This window comes from Adiantum capillus-veneris, chromosome 8, assembly GCF_014529385.1.
Source record: "Adiantum capillus-veneris isolate H3 chromosome 8, ASM1452938v2, whole genome shotgun sequence".
NCBI classification, from domain to species: Eukaryota; Viridiplantae; Streptophyta; class Polypodiopsida; order Polypodiales; family Pteridaceae; genus Adiantum; species Adiantum capillus-veneris.
In genome coordinates this window covers 147,218,403-147,224,335 of record NC_140938.1, presented here as the reverse complement: position 1 = coordinate 147,224,335, position 5,933 = coordinate 147,218,403, and positions in this window count along the sequence as shown.

Genomic DNA, 5,933 nt, shown 5'->3' with positions numbered 1-5,933 from the left:
TGTTGCGATCTACACATTATCTTATTGTTATGGGAACCCTCTCACCATACAACCCTCTTACAATGTTTTTCCAAGCAACAAAAACAAACACAAAAGCCCTTGAGTCACATCAAATCAAATACTACAAAAGAATCTCAAAATGAGAACACATCACCTTAAACCAAACGAGATGAGGTTGCCAAGCCTGAATTGGAGAGACTCAAGAGAGCTTTGAACCGTGGTTGCACCCAAAGTTTTGATTCAATTGATGTGCAAGAGTAGGTACAACTTTGATTAAAAGTTATAAATTACTCACTCCCCTTGCAATGCTACAACTAGCTCAAGAAGCTTTCATATACACCACAAGTAATGGTGTGTAGAGAGCTCACTCTCTCTCCCTACAACTAAGATGGAGAATGGTATGCTCGAAGTAGTGAGAAATAGTGTAGAGATCATGCCATTTACAAAGGAAAAAGGCTCTATTTATAGGTGAGGAGATCCCTTATTAAGATTATCTCCTTATCAACATTTACATAGAAAACCATGTTTATGAACTTTTTTATAGATTCTTATGAGAATGGGGCTCTCTTTTCTCTTGATTCACATGGATGTGGGCTCAAGAGGAGAGAATTATTGAGGTGAAATCGAGAAGATTCTAGAGAGGTGAGTGATTTTTGTGTGAGGCTGCCTACTCTAAGGTAGAGTAGAATGGGTGCAATTTACAAGAAAGGGTTAGCAGTTAGTGTTAGCAGTCACTAGAAAACGTTAGTAATATAATTACAATGGGTAAAATGACTTGAAGGATGAGAAAAGAGGGGTGAATGAGATGGGTGTACCCTTGAGATGGTGAATCCTTGAGGAATCTTGGACTCACCCGTGCGTAGATTATTGAAAGTGACCGCCGTTCTTCTTCTTCCTCTCTTCACGCTTCTACCATAGTTGAATCACCACAAAGAGAATGAGGGTTTTGTTGATAAAAGTCCCCACTCTACAGAGATTATGTATCGCTAGGTTGCTAATTTTTTATGGAGTTTTGAAAGGGTAGAATAAAATTGTAATATGAGAGTAATGGAGAGAGATATAGAGATTGTGGATGTAGGTAGAGCTTCAAAAGGGATCTATGGGTGTGAGAGGGGAGAGTAATGGTGAGGAGGGTAAGAGAAACCATGGAAGGTGCAGGTTTGAGTGAGGGATGGAGAGAAATGAGTGAGTGAGTGTGTGTGTGTGTGTGTGTGTGTGTGTGTGTGTGTGTGTGTGTGTGTGTGTGTGTGTGTGTGTGTGTGTGTGTGTGTGTGTGTGTGTGTGAAAGTGTGAAAAGAAGTGAGAGAAGACTAGGAGTGACTTGTGAGAAAAAGTGGGCAGATTGGGATCCACCATAAAATTCATATCTCATCAATAGTAGCTTCAAAAATTATGCAAGCAATTGAGCTGATTACTCAGCTCATGGTCACTTCTTCAAATCCAAGTGGAGATAGTTTTTTATGCGTGCAAGAGTCTCCTAGTGGCCCCTCCTTGAGTCATATCATGATACATAGCATCCAAGTTATCTTTACACATGCATGGAGGAGGATCATTGGTGAATAAATAAATATATACATGGTGGGACTACTATATGGACTATTCATAAATTTTAGTTCAATGAACACATGGTGATAGAATAATGAATACATAATAAAAAATATATGGAAGAATTATGGATATTGGGTGAAAGAGGAAAAAGTATGCAAGTAAATGAAAATTATATAATAAACGTGACTAAGAGAGTAGAAATCGATTTTTTGTTTTCACAAGGGTGAGAGTAAAAATGTGGGGGTGATTTGTACAAAAGAAAAATATGAGATTATAGGATATACACATTGGCAAAAAATATACTTATGGTGCAAGAGGATGAAAGAAGGCATACATAGGTTTAATAAAATACACACCTAGATATAAATATTTAAAAAATTCTTATATTTAGGCCCTATATACAATGAAATATTACACACAAAAAGTCCATAATATACTTTTCTTTTTTATTTTATTATTTTTTGGCTCAACTAGCCCAATGAATAGCTAATTGAGGGTTTTTAAGGAGATGTAAGTCTCCTAGCTCACACACGCCTATGTACAGTGAAAGGGTGAGGATAGCCACAGTGTTTGAGTGATTTTGATAGGGCATGAGGTAGCTCACTATGGCAATTTAGGATAGCAAAAAAATGGCTATCATTAGCGCCCCCCCCCCCCCCCGAGGATGGTATATTCATGTACCATCATAAAGCATCTTTTCCAAAGAGAGTGCTTCTAAGTCCTTGACAAGATTTTCATTGTTTGGTCCCTTGACATTTTTTCTCGAGTTACACTCATCATTAGGAATAGTTTGGACTCAAAAAAGGACTTTTTGGCGTTAGAGAGAGAATGTTGTTCGACCAATAGAGTTTGAGTCACCACAACGGTAGCTCCAATTTATTTGATTTTTATCTTAAATTTGTGCGTTTTCAAAAAAGAGTTTTTTCTGTTAAAAAGATCTCAATAAGAAGATACGACGCGATTTGTGCAAATTATTCTCCTGTCATGGGCGACGAACGCCGAATGTGCCATAACTCACATTCAATGAGGCACGCCTTTTGATGAACACTTTTCAAGCTACTACTTCTTGTGTAAACTAGTGAGCCTCTTTTCTTTTATCGTTTTTGCGTAGTGTCACTTTGCAGCTAATAGAAGCAGAGATGGAAGGAAGATGACCACGATGACCATCCGCCTTTGTTAAATCTCTGGAACTATTCAATAGTTTGACTTAGACCATGGTCGTTGGATGTCTACCACAGTCACCATTGGTAGTTGGGTTCTGCTTCAAACAAGAAGAAGAAAACGGATGTCAAATGAATTCATCAACAGCTACAAAGGACGTGTGAAAGATTTTCGCTTGTCTCAAACGGGAAAGACAGTGAAAGAGGTGCTCATTGAGCATGCATATATGCACTCCAAACTACGACTACAACAGTCACCTTTGGGGTTTCCTGCTCATAGACCAAACTGTGTGACTACTATATTGCTAAAAAGTCTTTAAAGATCCTTCAAGTTATTTTGTTGACTATTTCTTGTGACCATTCTCTTATCTTTTGTTTTTGCAGATATTTATCCTTCTAACAAAGAAGACTGGCAACCAGTTGAGTGCATAATTGGTATTTTTTATGCTTTTCATGCTTTGGTGGGAGAATTTATGTACAGAACTAGTGCGAGAAGAGCTCTCGCTCTCGCAGAGAGGGGAGTTTTCTTTTACGACTACTTTTACAACGCCCCTTGCTCTGTCCATGGATTTGGCACTTTGAAACCTTTCCCTCTTCCCCAACAAGATTCCCCAAAGTGGCCAGTTCCAACTTCACAAACCTCTGAGTGTTTTAAACTCAAGCTTCATCAGGAAATTTTGAAGTGTTTGCGACCAAACATTGCAAGCAGGCAAGTACGAGTCAGACTATTTATGCCATTACATGTCTTTATAGATTTCTTCCACGATGAGGAGGTTAGAAAAACAAAAACCATATTCATCTGCAAATCCCAAACTTGCCTTGATTTTTTGGATCATAATTGGGATGTCAGTGATTCTGAAGGCATTTTCTGCAAAGTTGACAAGTGCTCAGTTGTGTGCAAGTGTATGATAGCATCACAGAATTTTATAGTTTCTTTCTACTACATGAGGTGGCATCAAGTGAATGGTCAGTTGGTAGCTATGGATCAAGATTTAAGTGACGATTCTTTTAATCCCTTGATGTCCATCGAGATATGGTTTTCAAATTATTTGCTTACAGTTGTTGTGGTTAGATCAAATGTCACTTTAAGACAGGTTCGAGAGGATCTGTTAAATGAGTCCGATCTCAATTTGCCTTCAAAATTTGTTTTCAAGTGTAACATGCGAAAGGTACTAAGCTAAATGTATTACTTTTATACGTTGATGTCTCTATCATGCTCATGTATCCCAATGTCTTATCGCGTACGTTGCATTGCACGTACCTCACAGACAAGAAAAAACGACTCTTTGTGCACAGATTACCAGCGACAGACTTGAAATAGTGAACTAACTTTACACAATGATTCAAATACTATTCTCAAAGATTACTCGACAAAGGCAGCTCTCTACATTACCAAACACCATTGGATCCTCACTCTCCCATTTTTTTGGAAAACTGTACTCAACATTTTGTAAACTTTGAACCATAATCAAAACAAAAGTCAAATTTCGATCCACTGCTTGTAATCAATTTGTCAAAAGTACATTTCATAATCTCTTTCTAATCTTGTGCGTGCGGTGATGTGGGGGCTGTTGGTTGAGGTTGAGGAGAGGTGGTGGCTTGGGGGTTTGAGGGCTCTGGAGCTGCTTCATGAGCAGGAGAGGTGTTGGGTGGGGGGTTTGAGGGTTCTGGAGCTGATTCTTCAAGACGAGAGCTGGTGGGAGCTTGGGTTAGGGAGGCATCTGGGGAGATATTGATATGTGCTTGTGTTGGTGTGGCAGACACGGGGTATCTTGTCGGCGGAGTCATAGGCGTGGGCCTTGGTGCTGGCGGGATAAAAGCATCACGTGCTCCGTCTGGACGCATGGTCGCGCAATTGATCAAGTTTTCAATCATTCTGTTTCTAAACGAAGAAACATCAGCCTTTGAATAATCTGCCAAATTTCTTACCTGCGTTAAGAACATCATGCTTATTAATATAGCTACTAACTTATTAAGATACAAATCTGTAAACGAGTGTCAAATGCTTACACTTCTACGACTTCCATCAAGTATGACCACTAACAAAATTTTTGCATTGAATAAGACCCTCCATCCACAAGAGTAGGCATCGTCCTGCTTAGGGACTTTGCAACTAATAATCGTAAGATTCTCATATATCTGCTCTTGCGTTAAAGCTTCAAGAGCAGACACAAGCTTCCGAACAGATCTGCGCAAAATACAATTAAATTTCATAAGCGACTTTTAACAAAATTCTATGCGATGTCGAACAAAATACAAAACCTCTTACCTACGTACTTCACCATGAAATCCATGGGATGAATTAGCAAGGTAGCACCAGTTTCGTTCAAGGTGTAAGAGAACAAAACTCCAATGAGATCTATTACAAATAAACATAAGCAAAACATATGTCATCACAATAAATTAGAGTTCAAGATAAAATAATTTCACTATTGAAAACATTGTGTACCCTTCATGATAAGCGAGAACAAAAAATTTTGCCGTATCCATATTTACTGATTGGAACCAGTCAACTACTTCCACTAAAGATGTATCCTCGGCCGTCAAAACGACTGAGAGGTTCGAGTCAAGGACGGCGACATCATCTTGCATATTCCTAGGCAAATTTGAAACTAAGAAACTGTAAAGAAATTCGTGTCATACAAAATTGAATATATTAAAAGAATTTGTTGTGAAAAAAAGAATAGCATGCACCAAAGCAAGCAATTGATGATAGAGGCTGTGAGTTCCCTCGTTCGGTTCTGTAAAATTGCAATCTCGTGGGGGTGATAAGGAAAATACAGAATGCGTCCCCACACAGGAAGGCCAACATGGAAATAGGGAAACAGCAATGACAAATCATCAATGTTGGCGTCGTTGATGGCATCTGCCATTTGTTCCTCCATCATCTCAAGGCATAACTGCTCCAATCTCTCACTATCGTCTTCTGTTGTGTCCCGCTCGGTGTTGATATGGGTGCTGTATCGATGCATTTGTGTAGACACTTCATGAACTTTGACCTTGTCAATAGGTGGTATTCTAAGAAAAATGTCCATCTTTCGGTCTGAAATACCGGCAGGCGGTATTGTTTTGTCATACCTGAACCTGAGAAGGCGAAGTGTGTTGATGTCTCGCAGCATCAATGTTGTCCTATGGGCGTGGGCCGTGAGGATGTAGCCGTCTTGGAAAAGCTCCACAAAAAAATCCTCGGCGGCCTCGTGCAAGCACCCCATTGCACTTCGAGAC